This window comes from Limulus polyphemus, unplaced genomic scaffold (assembly GCF_000517525.1).
Source record: "Limulus polyphemus unplaced genomic scaffold, Limulus_polyphemus-2.1.2 Scaffold914, whole genome shotgun sequence".
Lineage (NCBI taxonomy): Eukaryota > Metazoa > Arthropoda > Merostomata > Xiphosura > Limulidae > Limulus > Limulus polyphemus.
This window is the reverse complement of record NW_013666524.1, coordinates 79,998-94,831: the sequence shown is the minus strand read 5'-3', so window position 1 is coordinate 94,831 and position 14,834 is coordinate 79,998.

The window sequence follows — 14,834 nt, the reverse complement described above, 5'->3', positions numbered from 1 at the left end:
CTTCAGATATACCGCTGGGTCACTGGGTTGGGTTTCTTTGTTTGAAGATGTTAAGCACAAAGCTACACAATGGGCTATCTGTTCTCTGCCCACCACAGGTATCGAAATCCGGTTTTTAGCGTTATACACCTTCAGATATACCGCTGGGTCACTGGGTTGGGTTTCTTTGTTTGAAGTTGTTAAGCACAAAGCTACACAATGGGCTATCTGTTCTCTGCCCACCACAGGTATCGAAATCCGGTTTTTAGCGTTATACACCTTCAGATATACCGCTGGGTCACTTGGTTGGGTTTCTTTGTTTGAAGATGTTAAGCACAAAGCTACACAATGGGCTATCTGTTCTCTGTCCACCACGGGTATCGAAATCCGGTTTTTAGCGTTATACACCTTCAGATATACCGCTGGGTCACTGGGTTGGGTTTCTTTGTTTGAAGATGTTAAGCACAAAAGCTACACAATGGGCTATCTGTTCTCTGTCCACCACGGGTAACGAACCCCGGATTCTAGCGTTTTAAGTCCACAGACATACCGCTGTGCCACTGGGGGCAAATACATTAAAATGTGTTCAAAAATAAATTCATTTGACTTATAATATATAACAATTTTTATGGTGTGAACGCCTCTTTTAAACTCAAGAAGCATGATTATAATCAATTACTTTTGTCGTATTAGGCTTTTTTATTCAGCTCCTTATAAATCTCCAAGAAGAAGATTGTATTTCTGCAATATCATGTCTACCATACCCATTTTAGACGTTGCACTTCGCTCAATACTGGACTCTTCAGACCAGTTGATACATACCAAACATATTAGTCTATGGTGTTTCTAAATGTCATTAACTTACACAGCAATCCTATATTTATACAGAATATTCAATAGTATGCAGCAATGATGCTAGTAATTTAGTTTTGTGAATTTTGCAGCTAGACAAGCTGTTTAAGACACTAAAAATAAATGCGAAGACCAATCACCATTCGAGTTTATCATTTGACAGTAAATTATACTGATTTGGGGGAATTCATTCCTTAACAGTAACCATGGGCATGGGCAAATCGACTAGGCTTCATATAAGTTGCAGCCTTAACAAAATAATCTATTATCTTTGAAAACATCTTTCAGTTTTTTTATCCACTATTTGTTTCAATTGTGTATTAATAAATGAAATAAAAATATTTCGACAATTAAGAAATTATCTACTCATCTCTTTCTCCAAATGTTTTTTATGGAAAAGTTATTCATGACAATTTGAAACTTGGTAAAATAAAATTCGATGGAGAGTAACACAGAATTGAAAAATGTTTTAGATTTGGTAATCTACTGACTCTAGTTTCTTCCTTGGAAACTGAATTATATACAGTGTCTTCCAAAATTATTCACCCCTGCAAATGTTTGACATATTGTTGCCGTCTGTGCTTGCAACCATGAAACTTTCAAATGGGACTCTAAAATCTACACAATCTACTGAGAAAATTTAAAAAACGCTGATGTTATGTAAGTTAGATTTAACTTAATGTAAATTAAAATATTCTCAGTTGCATAAGTATTCAACCCCTTTGCAACAGCAACCTTAATCAGTTCAGGTGCAAACATTAATTTGAAGGGTCAAAAAATCAAAGTTGTTCCACTTGACTTCAGAGTAAATACATCTGTTCAAGCCACAATTCACATAGTGATATGCCAAACCAACCATGAAGACCAAGGAGCTTTCCAAACAAGTCAGGGATAAAGTGGTAGAGAAGCACAAAAAAAAAGGTTACAATAAAATATCAAAGTCGCAAGTTATCCCTTTTAATACGGTGAAGTCCATCATGAAGAAATAGAAGGTGCTTCATACCATCCATTCACTATCTAGATCAGACCGCCCTTCCAAACTAAGCAGAAAAATGGTTAGGAATGCCACTGTGAAGCCAATGGTGACTTTCAAAGATTTGCAATGTTCCATGTCTGAGATGGGAGTCAGTGTTCATACAGCGACAATATTTTGATCACTACACAAAGCTGGTTTGTATGGGTGAGTGGCAAGAAAGAAGCCATAAATGAAAAAGAATCATCTTAAATCTCGTATGGTGTTTGCGAAAAAGCATGTAAATGATACTGCAGACATGTGGCAAAAGGTATTTGGTCAGACAAGACAACAATTGAAGTTTTTGGTTTAAATTCGTAGCATTATATCTGGCGCTAGCTCAACACAGCATATCACCCAGTCAACACCATCCCAACTGTCAAACATGGTGGTGGCAGTATCAAGTTATGGGGATGCTTCTAATCAGCATGGACTGGAGAGTTTGACAGGATTGAGGGAAAGATAGGTGATTCAAAGAACAGGCGAATCCTAGAGGAAAACCTGCTTGAGTCAGCCAAGACTCTAAAACTGGGTCGAAAATTTCAGCTGGACAATGGCCTGAAACATAAGACTAAAGCCACACTGGCGTGGTTTCAAAAGAAGAAAGTGAATGTCCTGGAGTGGCCCAGTCAAAGTCCTGACTTGAATTCAATGGAAAATTTATGGCAAGACTTGAAGATTGCAGTCCATCAACGATCCCCCAACGAACTTGTTAGATTTAGAGCAATCTTACCAGGACGAATAGGAAAAATTACACCATCTTAAAGCTGGTAGAGACGTATCCAAAACAGACTCACAGCAGTAATTGCTTCCATAGGTGCTAGTAAATATAGCAGCACTTCCGTATCGAAAGGATGCTGCCTTACGCTGATTGGCTGCTTCAGATATGGGGAGGGGGTCAATGATGACATCACTGAAGTCATAGATCCGAATTTTCGCACTCGGATTCTAGCGTTGTAAGTCCGCAGACATACCGTTGTGCTACTGAGGGGCTCACGTTAGACAGTCTGAAAGTTGTAGTATTTTAAATAGTTGTAAAGATAATCAGGAAGTCATTCATTTATTATATTTAGTTGTAGGGCGATTATTGGTTATAATATTTGTGGTTTGTGAAAATAAAACAATAAGTGCCCTACAAAACATTGAAAGAAGTTATGTAATCTATACTTTCACAAGAGTTGTGTTCGTTTGGAGGTGTTTTTCCCAGTGATCAATAGCTTTATAGAAAATGGATAGATAAACTGTAAGTCAATAATTTATTATTTTTAGTTCTAGCAATTTGTATTAGTACAGATGTTAAAATATGTAAAATAATGATTTTAACATAATTAAATCTACACATTGATCATACGTGGAAGTAATATCACAGCCTTTTTTTTTAAATCCTACGGTCAGTAGTTAAATAATGGTTTTAACATAGACACTTATCATGTGTGGGAGTATCGGGTCTTTGGAAAACATGAGATAAAAGTATTAAATGTAAGATATTATGTCAAGTTCTAAAGTCAAACTAGTAAAACTGTTTCTGCATAATAAACGTTTTCTTTATGATGTAAAATTTTGTGTAAAATCAAATTAGTAAAAGTATAAATTTTAATTATTGCATGATATCGCTCTTTTAGGGTATTTTAAACCTTTGTAAAAGTTGCGACATGTATTGTGTGTGTGGTAAAATGTATATTGTGATCTCATTCAAACATGTTACGTTAAATGATGATTTTGACATTTTATTATAATCATGTTACTGAAACTCTTTAAACGTTTGATTGAGTAAGATTTAATTAAGATATAGTCCTTTTAGGACAGGAAATGTAATTAACTAATAAATTGGTACTGAAAATATTTAATCACTTTATTGTGGAAGTTTTAATTATTGTATCATCCTTTTAGGACACATAAATGGTAAAAAAATGTAATTGATAATTTAATGATAAGCATCCTTTTCAGGATGAATTAATTATAATTGAATCAATTAACTAATGAATTAGTGATAAGCATTCTTTCCAAGATGATTTAATTTACTAATGAATTTGTGTTAAGTGTTCTTTTTAGGAAGATATATTTAACTAACGAATTAGTGTTAAGCATCCTTTTTAGTACGAATTAATTAACTAATGAATTAAAGTGAAACGTCCTTTTTAGGACGATTTAATTAACTATTGATTTAAACTAATTAATTATAGACATGTTGAGACATGTATTGGATGAGTCATTGTGTTATGGCAGCATAGTAATTCATCCTCTACTGGGCACGTCATGGCCGGGTGGTTAGGGTGCTCGACTCGCAATCAGAGGGTCGCGGGTTCGAATCCCAATTCTACCAAATATGCTCGCCCTTTCAACTGTGGGGACGTTATAATGTGATGGTCAATCCCACTATTCGTTGGTAAAATAGTAGCCCAACAGTTGGCGGTCGGTGATGATGACTAGCTGCTTTCCCTCTAGTCTTACACTGCTAAATTAGGGACGGCTAGCGCAGATATCCCTTGTGTAGTTTTGCGTGAAATTCAAAAAGAAACAAACAAATAAACATCCTCTACTTTGTGGTACTATTACATAATCATCCATTATGGCGGCTTAGCAAATCGTTCCTAACGACTCCCCTAGTGACAAATTTTGGAAATATGACATTATGGCTGCGTGTCGTGGCAGCCTAGTAATGCGCCCTAACGACTCGCCACCTGATGTTAGATTTTGGAATTATGACGTGATCGATGACATCTTTCTCTGTGATCGGTTCATTAAAAATTTGTGACATTATTGGTAGGGGTGAATACTTTTGCAAGGCACTGTATTGTACGGGCAAGATTTTCTAGAACATTCAATTTTATTAATTTGTTGTATTTACTTTATCTACATACTGATACATACAACTCTACATACTGATGTGAGTTTGTGAATTGTAAAATGTATGAGTCACAATCTAAAGAAAGATTCTGGTGAAACACTTACCAGCACATACTGTTTCTTTCAAAGTTAACATAATATCCTTATACGTCGAATTAAAGAAAGCAAACCTATTAATATAATAGATAATATATTAAATAACTGTTCTTAAAAAATCTCATAATTATATTAACACACGTTTGAGTGACGTTTGTCTGTATTGCTGTAAAGGAAATGTGGTGGAAAATATGTTTCTGATAACAAAAAAAAAACAAAATTTTAAAGCCTAGATTTACACATTTTAAGACAAAACCTTTATCAAAATTAAAATGAATAAGTTCTCCTGTTGATCTTGTAAAACGTACATGCCATAAATTCAATAAAAAAAACCAAAGAAAATCAAATGTATTTTTATTTAAAATATTTAACAAATTTAACAATTTTCATAAATAGAATTTATGTATTTCAATTTATTTAAACCTTATATCATGTAAATGCTTATAAACCAATTAATTAAAAAATATTTTGGTCATAATTACCAATAGTTTATCTTTATCCTATTTTTGAAAAATAAAAATAGAATTCTTTTAAGTGATATATGTTCGTTTAAAGTCAAATTATATTTCTCTTCTTTTTCGTTATCAGAATATGATTCCTCATTTGACATATTAACAGTAATTCCGGATATATTAACAGTAATTGATATATTGACATATTAACAGTAATTCCGGAATTCTTTTATATATTGTACAAATTAGATTTTTTCTTTTCCTAGAAACTCATATATATATATATATATATTTGAAACATCATAAAATTATTCTTTAAGTCTTAATTCCTTGCAAATTTACATATTTTCTGCCAATTGTATTTTATTAGGCTTATTTCTGAGAGTACATTTCAATCCTCGTCTCATGAAATACATTTTGTTTTCTTCCATTATATTTTCTGTTGAAGACTGTTTTTTAGCTCTATCATCTTTCTTCCTAACCGTGGGTCTTTCTTAAAATCTCTCTCTCTTCCTCCATGTCACATGTCCTCTACTCCATTCTATTAAAGTTTCTATATCTTTGTATCTAAGGGTGACTTTAGGCTTATTTATCTCTTATAGCAAGATCTCTTAGATTCCATCAAGTTTGTTATTGTCAATTGTTCTCCATCCTTGTTGAGTGTAGTAAGGATTACTTTCTATTTCCTATTACAAATCTCTTTAAAATCTTACGCTTCATTTTTAATAATTTTACTTTCATTTCTCTACCTCTGACCGTATTTTCTCCGTCCCTTTTAATTGTTCTATATATAAAACTTCCTCTTATTTCCATTTTTCTTCACTTCTTGTTTATTCCATTCTGCATAAGTTATTCTCAAATTCTACTAACGCTTCAAAAACGTAATTAAATTCTGTGCTTTTGTGAAATAAATTCCTAATTTTCGAGTCATTTTCCGCATTTTTTTATTTTTTCACTTACTACTTTAACTTCTATAGCTTCAATTTCAATCCTCAACTTTTCCACTTCTATTGTTGTTCAAGCTTTCAAAAAAATTGATAAGTAATAATGGTACATCATCTAGAATTGAATAGATCCACAATTTATACAAGTTTCCTTCTCTGAATCTTCTTGAAAATGAAACTTTTAGTTTATTTTTTAAAAAATATCTTTTATTATGTCGTTTAAATTATACAATATATTTAATAACATTTTTCATTAACTCTCTTTTGGATATCACATTTTCTTTACTAGAATCCTTTCCCTGACTGAGTTTCTTCTGGTAAAACCTTCAATATTTGTTTTTATTGGTCGTATGCTTTAATCATGAATTCCATTAATTATTTTACATTTTGCGTTCATTTACCTTAGGTAATAAAATATGCGTGTATGTTTTTTATAGCAAAGCCATATCAGGCTATCATCTGTGTCCACCGAGGGGAATCGAATCCCTGATTTTAGCATTGTAATTCCGTAGACTTACTGCCATCTCACCTGGGAGCAAATAAGAATGTAAAACTTTTACAAGTTTTTAGTACAGAAAGACAAATGGAGATGGCATTGTTCATTGTTATTATAAAGTATAGAAAGACAAATGGAGATGACATGCTCATTGTTATTATAAAGTAAAGAAAGACAAATGGAGATGCCATGTTCATTGTTATTATAAAGTACAGAAAGACAAATGGGGATGACATTTTCATTGTTATTATAAAGTAAAGAAAGACAAATGGAGATGCCATGTTCATTGTTATTATAAAGTACAGAAAGACAAATGGAGATGACATGTTCATTGTTGTTATAAAGTATAGAAAGACAAATGGAGATGCCATGTTCATTGTTATTATAAAGTACAGAAAGACAAATGGAGATGCCATGTTCATTGTTATTATAAAGTACAGAAAGACTAATGGAAATAGCATGTTCATTGTTATTATAAAGTATAGAAAGACAAATGGAAGCGGCATATTCATTGTTATTACAAAGTACAGAACGACAAATGGAGATGACATGTTCATTGTTAATATAAAGTGTAGAAAGACAAATGGAGATGCCATGTTCATTGTTATTATAAAGTACAGAAAGACTAATGGAAATGGCATGTTCATTGTTATTATAAAGTACAGAAAGACAAACGGAGATGGTATGTTCATTGTTATTATAAAGTACAGAAAGCTGGGTTATCATCTTCTAAAAAAACAAAACCGATATGTCGTGTTTAACAATATGATACAGCACAGACAAAATTAAAATGGATTATTTAGATCTATTATACTCCATAGAATAGCAAAACTGAGAGAGCACTCTTTATCACATATATATAATACATATGAAAAACATATAGGTAGTTTGTCAGTAACTCTTAAAAAAGTACAGAAACACAAACCAGAAATGAAACATTCATTACTATTAAAAAGTAAGAAAAAAGTTAGAGGTTATGCTTATTACTAATGAAGTATACAATGGGATGAAAGAAGGAAATATATAACAAATATACCTGCTTTTACAGGTCATTGTTGTGCGGCTTATAGATCCTTAACAATAATAATATATTGATTCTTAAGTAACGTTCATGTTGTTGCATAAATGTGCCATGAAAGATCCAGGATATCGGAGAGTGGAATACAGTACTATATGTCATTGGATAATAGGTTATCATATTAAAAGATAATCTTGTTTAACATCCCCATGAATGATCCAGGATATCGCAGAGTGGAATACAGTACTATATGTCATTGGATAATAGGTTATCATATTAAAAGATAATCTTGTTTAACATCCCCATGAAAAAGCAGGGGGACACAAAAACATTAAAACTTTCAAAGATTTACTCTGATGATATTTGGAGTCTAATATTTAAAGCAGTTTTGATTTCATTAATTGAAATTTATATTAATTAATAACATTTAAAATGTTTAAATAAATATGTAACACAACTTTTTACAGTTTTGTTCTTACAATTTCTTCAAATGTCCGCCAGACAATATAAATGAATATCGTCGTGCGAAGCAATTTGTGACTATTTCTGATAAAACCATTTTTAATGTATCGTACTCGTGACTATTTCTGATAAAACCACTTTTATTGTATCGTACTCGTGACTATTTCTGATAAAACCTTTTTTTTGTATCGTACTCGTGACAATTTTTGATAAAACCATTTTTATTGTATCGTATTTGTGACTATTTCTGATAAAACCATTTTTATTGTATCGTATTTGTGACTATTTTTGATAAAACCATTTTTATTGTATCGTATTTGTGACTATTTCTAATAAAACCATTTTTATTGTATCGTATTTTGACTTTTTTTGATAAAACCGTTTTTATTGTATCGTACGCAAGTTATGTTCTACAATAAATTTCTATGTTATATACAAATCTTTCGAGTGTTTTAAGCAAATTGATTTTAGCAGAGTTTCAAATCTTCACCAATGTTTTTTTTTTGTAACTGCTGCTAGAGATAAATACATAATTCGATTTTAATCGTGCTTTATAGGATTCAAGTGATCCAGTTTATGGTGTTTTGGGCATATCAGCTCGAAATGATCCAACCAATCTTGTGGATGACGACAACTTAGGATTGTTGAGAGCCTTGAAGTATAATTACGCCTATATCACTACCTTCGAGTGGATGCAATTTCTAGCAGTAAAAATAGGAGAAGACAGGTTTCACTTTGCCAGGGATTCCTTAGATGGTGCCACTTTAGGGATTCCCCTACAGAAAGGATGTCCTTATAAGGGATCGTTTAACAAAGTGTAAGTTGTGAAATACCATTGTTATTTTACGTATCTTGTTCTTAATATTAAGTATATTTTTAGCATAAAATTCTGTCTTTATTGCTTTGGTTGTTTGTTTATTTTCGCGCAAAGCTACTCGAGATGTGATTCAGTTAGCCGTCCCTACTTTTGAAGTTTGTTTTATGTTTGTTTGTTTTATGAATTTCGCACAAAGCTACGCGAGGGCTATCTGCGCTAGCCGTCCCTAATTTAGCAGTGTAAGACTAGAGGGAAGGCAGCTAGTTATCACCAACTCTTGGGCTACTCTTTTACCAACGAATAGTGGGATTGACCGTCACATAATAACGCCCCCACGGCTGAAAGGGCGAGAATGTTTGGTGTGACGGGGATTCGAACCCGCGACCCTCAGATTGCGAGTCGAGTGTCCTAACCACCTGGCCATGCCGGGCGACTTTTGAAGTAACAAACAAGAGGGAAGAAACTAGTTAACACCACCCATCGGCAACACGTGGTCTACTCGAATCGAATAATGGGATTTGACAATAATTCTTATAACGCACCCATGGTTCAACAGTGCGGAGCACGATTTTTTTTCCTTGCAAATAACGAGGCATCAATCACGGAACTTCGGATCCATAGGCTAGTACACTAACCACTGACCACACTAAGCCGTTATTTATTGTTTAATGCCAAATTATTACATGATCAAAAATCATTTTCATCGTGTAAAGAGTTTGGGACTAAGTTTAGAAAATAAAGTTAAAAATGTTCATCTTATAAGCTGTGAAAATTTATCCCTCGAATTGGTCGTATTGTTAATGTTCTTTTGTTTTGTTTTTCATGGCTAAACTCATCTAAAGGATCAGCCCCTTTTGGGTTTAGCCGATTATCAGTTTAGTCTGTTTGTTTGTTATGGATTTCGCGCAAAGCTACACGAGAGCTATCTGCGCTAGCCGTCTAATTTAGCAGTGTAAGACTAGCGGGAAGGCAGCTAATCATCACCACCCACCGCCAACTCCTGGGCTATTCTTTTACAAACAAATAGTGGGATTGACGGGGATTCGAACCCGCGACCCACAGATAGCGAGTCGAGTGCCCTAACCATCTGGCCATTATCAGTTTAGAGGTTGAATACTAGATCTATTATTGCCGAATATTTAGTTTTCACAGTGTTGTCGTACAATTCACTACTGTTTTTTGAAATACTTCATGATCAAAATGGATTTATATAATCAAATCAGTCCCATTTCTGTTTCATGTTTGGTATAGATTGAAATATATATTACAACAGGTAACACTATATCTAAATTTTATGTTGATTATTTATACAGAATTGTCCGTATTTTGGAAAGTGGACTCATAAAAAAGTGGACGGAAGATGTGAAAGAAGACCTACGTAGGAATGTCACGATCCACACATCAGATGATACAGTACGCTCACTGGAACTAGATGACCTATTAAGTGCATTTTACTTGCTTGTAATTGGTCACTCGATCTCTGCAGCGTTGCTAGTGGCTGAACTTGTGCACTGGAAATTTATCAGCAGAAAATAAAGATCAGAAAGGAAATGCTGCTAAATGAGATCCAAACATATATCCACTGACATGTAATAATTGTTTACATATTCTGAATGAAAAAATATCAAAAATTGAATCGATTATTTCTAGAGTGTTTAACCTGATAAATTTTCAAAATATTTACCAACATTAGAATCGACGAGAATCTTACAGTCATTAGTAATTCGTTGTATTTTTCTTGAGTGTGGTTCATTACCAGTTAGTTTCGTAGTATTCCATTTTATTGTATAGTCATATTCTCGGGCATTATAGGCTATTTCAGTGTAGGGTAAATATAACCCTTATAATAATTTTTTTTTAGTTTGTTACACTTCACAATAAACATAACGGATCTTCTTAATGTACACCATACAACATTAACACGTGATATATTAATGACCATATATGTGTAATAAGTCTTATTGTATTTTAAGTATATAAGAGGTGTTTAAAATATTGAGAGAATTCTCTATCACTTTTATTTTTTCTTGGATTATTCACATGTTTTAGCAATCTGCATTATGGATCACATCTTTTTAAAACCACAACGTAGAGTATTTATCTGTATCCATGGTTATTCTTGGACAAAGTTTAACAAAAGTATGATAATAATAATGTACTTACTATTTTATGTTATCATAGTTCTCTGTTTTACGCTCAATAACTAAAATTAAGTTTCTAATAAGTTTCACATAAGTTTAACAAACGTTACATTGAGTCTTCTAACAGTAAAACTAAGTTTGATATATATATATATTATACAAGTGTATCTTTGGTGAATGAAATCCTTACCTTCAACTTGATTTAATTTATCAGTTCCGTATTCAATCTTGTATGTAACGAAATATAGAGTGTAAATATAATAAATTCTCTTGAATCTGGCTTACTTATACTAACAGAAAATACAGTCTCGCTAACAGCAATAATGAGGCCAAATAGGCCATCACTTTAAACATTTTGGCATTAAATTGAAAATGTATTGTATTTTTTATATTTGCATATTGTTTTCCATGTATATTTTAGTTTGAATAGTAAATAATTTGTTCTGTATTTTCTACGAACTATCATTTTTATCCATGTGTACAGATGCAAGAATCTTGAATATTAATAAATTTTTGTGGTTCATATAAAATATCGAAAATTTTTGTCTGAAAAATTAGGAAGAAACTAATTAAATATTGTTGACTATAACCTTTTTCTTTTATAATATTTATAGTTGTTTTTATCATACTAGAACAACAAAATTGTTAAGTTCATCGAAGACATTATTGTTAAAGACTAATATTGGGAGTGGCGTTGATATTTTTTCCAAATATGCTAAATAGCGTAATTAATGCAAATTACAACAAAGAAACTACTGAACTTTTAATTAAATCACTTAGTTAATCTGGAACTTTAAAATAGCTTAATCACAGGATCATCCACATTCTAGTTCAATGTATTACTTATGTGTCCTGAAAGGGCTGTGTTTCATGCTTAAGTTTATTTATATACAGAACGATCAGACTCTTGTGATATATATCAGAATACGGAATGTCCACACGAACATAGATTTTTAGAAAAATTCATCCGGTACGATTGTTTTAACTTGTAATCATATTAACATTATATATACAGCCTCTAAGAGGATGTTTGCTTTTGTAAAGTCTTATTATCTTTCATTTTAACCGTTACTTATTACATTCTATATATTCTATACGGAAAATTGTACTGCAACTAAGTATAATAATAATAAAATGAAGATTGTCAAGATGAAAGTATAAACAAATTACCAGTTTTCAAAACATTTTTCTAAGAAATATAACTCATATTAACTAAATATAAAGAGATAAGTATCACCGTTTTTAGGTTTTGTTAGGTGACACTATTTGATCGGATATTTAATCTATACGCATAAAACTGCATTACTTTACGTGTAACAATTCCAAACCAAACCAACATTTATGGCAGGATTTTAAGTTTTAAAGACTGTCATGCTCCGAGATGATCTTTGGGGTCTCAAAGATAACTCGGGATGTTCAGAAAGTTTATAATATTAACAAAAACAGAATTAGTTAACCTCGTGTCTTAAAGATAACTCGGGATGTTCAGAAAATTTATAATATTAACAAAAACAGAATTAGTTAACCTCGTGTCTTAAAGATAACTCGGGATGTTCAGAAAATTTATAATATTAACAAAGATAGAATTAGTTAACCTCGGGTCACGAAGATAACTCGGAATGTTCAGAAAGTTTATATTAACAAAGATAGAATTAGGTAACCTCGGGTCTCGAAGATAACTCGGGATGTTCAAAAAGATTATAATATTAACAAAGATAGCATTAGTTAACCTCGGGGATTAAACCACTGGCAAGTTTACCAAATAAGGCAGTGTTTTCATGCTGTTTCAGCCGGATCTAGACAAAAGATGGCTTGAATATTAATACATTGCCACTCTTCCATGTTTGAGTCAGGACACTATTGATCATGTATGGTTCATCATTGATTCTTCCCTGTATGATGTGTAATCGTGATTCTTCCTGAAATATTGCGAAGGACAGATCCACTAAATGGTAATGGTAACATTATATTTTTTCCTTCAGATTCTGTATTTAATAAAACGTTATTATTGGACTGTGTAATGAACAACAATCAATTTAGTTCCTCTGTAAATGTCACATTGTATTCACTGTAGCTTCATATTTAATTTAACTATTCACCCAATGAATACTTAAGCTTCCTCTAATATTGAATAATAATCTTGCTTTTTAAAGAATGGATAAAACTTAGTGCTCACAAATCGTAAAGTTTATCATACTCCTTAATTAAACACAACAATCACAAAAGCTGGTATGTCTGACACTGAGTTAAGTTGATGTTATATAAAGTAACGTACTTATTTAAATTTATTCTTCATCTTCCGTTTCAATAAACGCTTCTTAGCTGCTACAAAACTATAGCTACAAATGTAAATCAATTTTGTTTTTGCCAAAGAAATACTGTAGCCACAGACATACACACACCTGAGTATGTCATAATAAATTTACATAATGAGATTAAATCGCCATCCCAATTGAAAAAATTCATTAAAACCAATGACTGAAGCCAAAATAAAATTATTTTTGTCTCATTTTAGTCTATCAAACCATGTGAGTTAAAGCATCAAATGTGAGGATCAATACTCTCAATGAAAAACATTTATCTCCTCTCGACAACTATTCTGTCAATACATTAACTTCTATATCAAAAATTATTATTCCTGTGTTGAACAATCTACATTTAACTGATTTTAGCGTTAGAGTTTTTCTTCATGAAAAATGGAAGGAAAATAAATTAATATTTTCCTTAATGTCTTTAGGAATAGTTACACTTGTTTGGTGAATACTTTTTGACCAAACAACTCTTAAATACAGTAGCAATATCTCAGTATCACTGCATGATACAGTAAGAATGAAGATGATCGATAAAGTGAATAAAAAATGCAACCTTCAACTAATACAAGAATGGTTGAAATTGTTGTGTATAATAAAAGAATGGTTGAAATTGGTGTGAATAATAAAACAATGTTTGAAATTGGTGTGTATAATAAAACAATGTTTGAAATTGGTGTATATAATAAAACAATGGTTGAAATTGATGTGTATAATAAAACAATGGTTGAAATTGGTGTGAATAATAAAACAATGTTTGAAATTGGTGTGCATAATAAAACAATGGTTGAAATTGGTGTGAATAACAAAACAATGTTTGAAATTGGTGTGTATAATACTTTTGGTGATACCCCTTTATTCCTTTGGAGCAGACAGCAGAATGAATGATTAGTTCTGTTTTAGCCTATTAAATTTTATTTCTTTTATTTGATATCTCGATCTATAAATATTTTTTTGTTTTGTTTGAAGTTATGCACAAAGCTACACAACGGGCTATCTGTGCTCTGCCCACCACGGGTATCGAAACTCGGTTTCTAGCGTTGTAAGTCGGCAGACATACCGCTGTGCCACTGAGGGGCCTGTAAATAAATAAAACTAATAAAACACAACTTAGTTTCATATATTTTTAGTAGGCAATTGTTTGGTTTAATGCTGTAATGTGGATACATAAATGATGTTTTGATTTTAATAACGGATTTTACATAATTCAGCTACGCAGATTCTGAAAATAATATTCATTTTTTTTCTATCACATAAAGATTTTTTACAAATCGGGAAGAAAAAAAACACTCTTATTTAGATTAAATTATTATTTTGTTTTTCACAATGAATTTTTTTATTATTATGTTTGTTACCAAAAAACTGAAAAAAGGGAAGAACATTGATGTCAAACGAATATGCATTCTCAC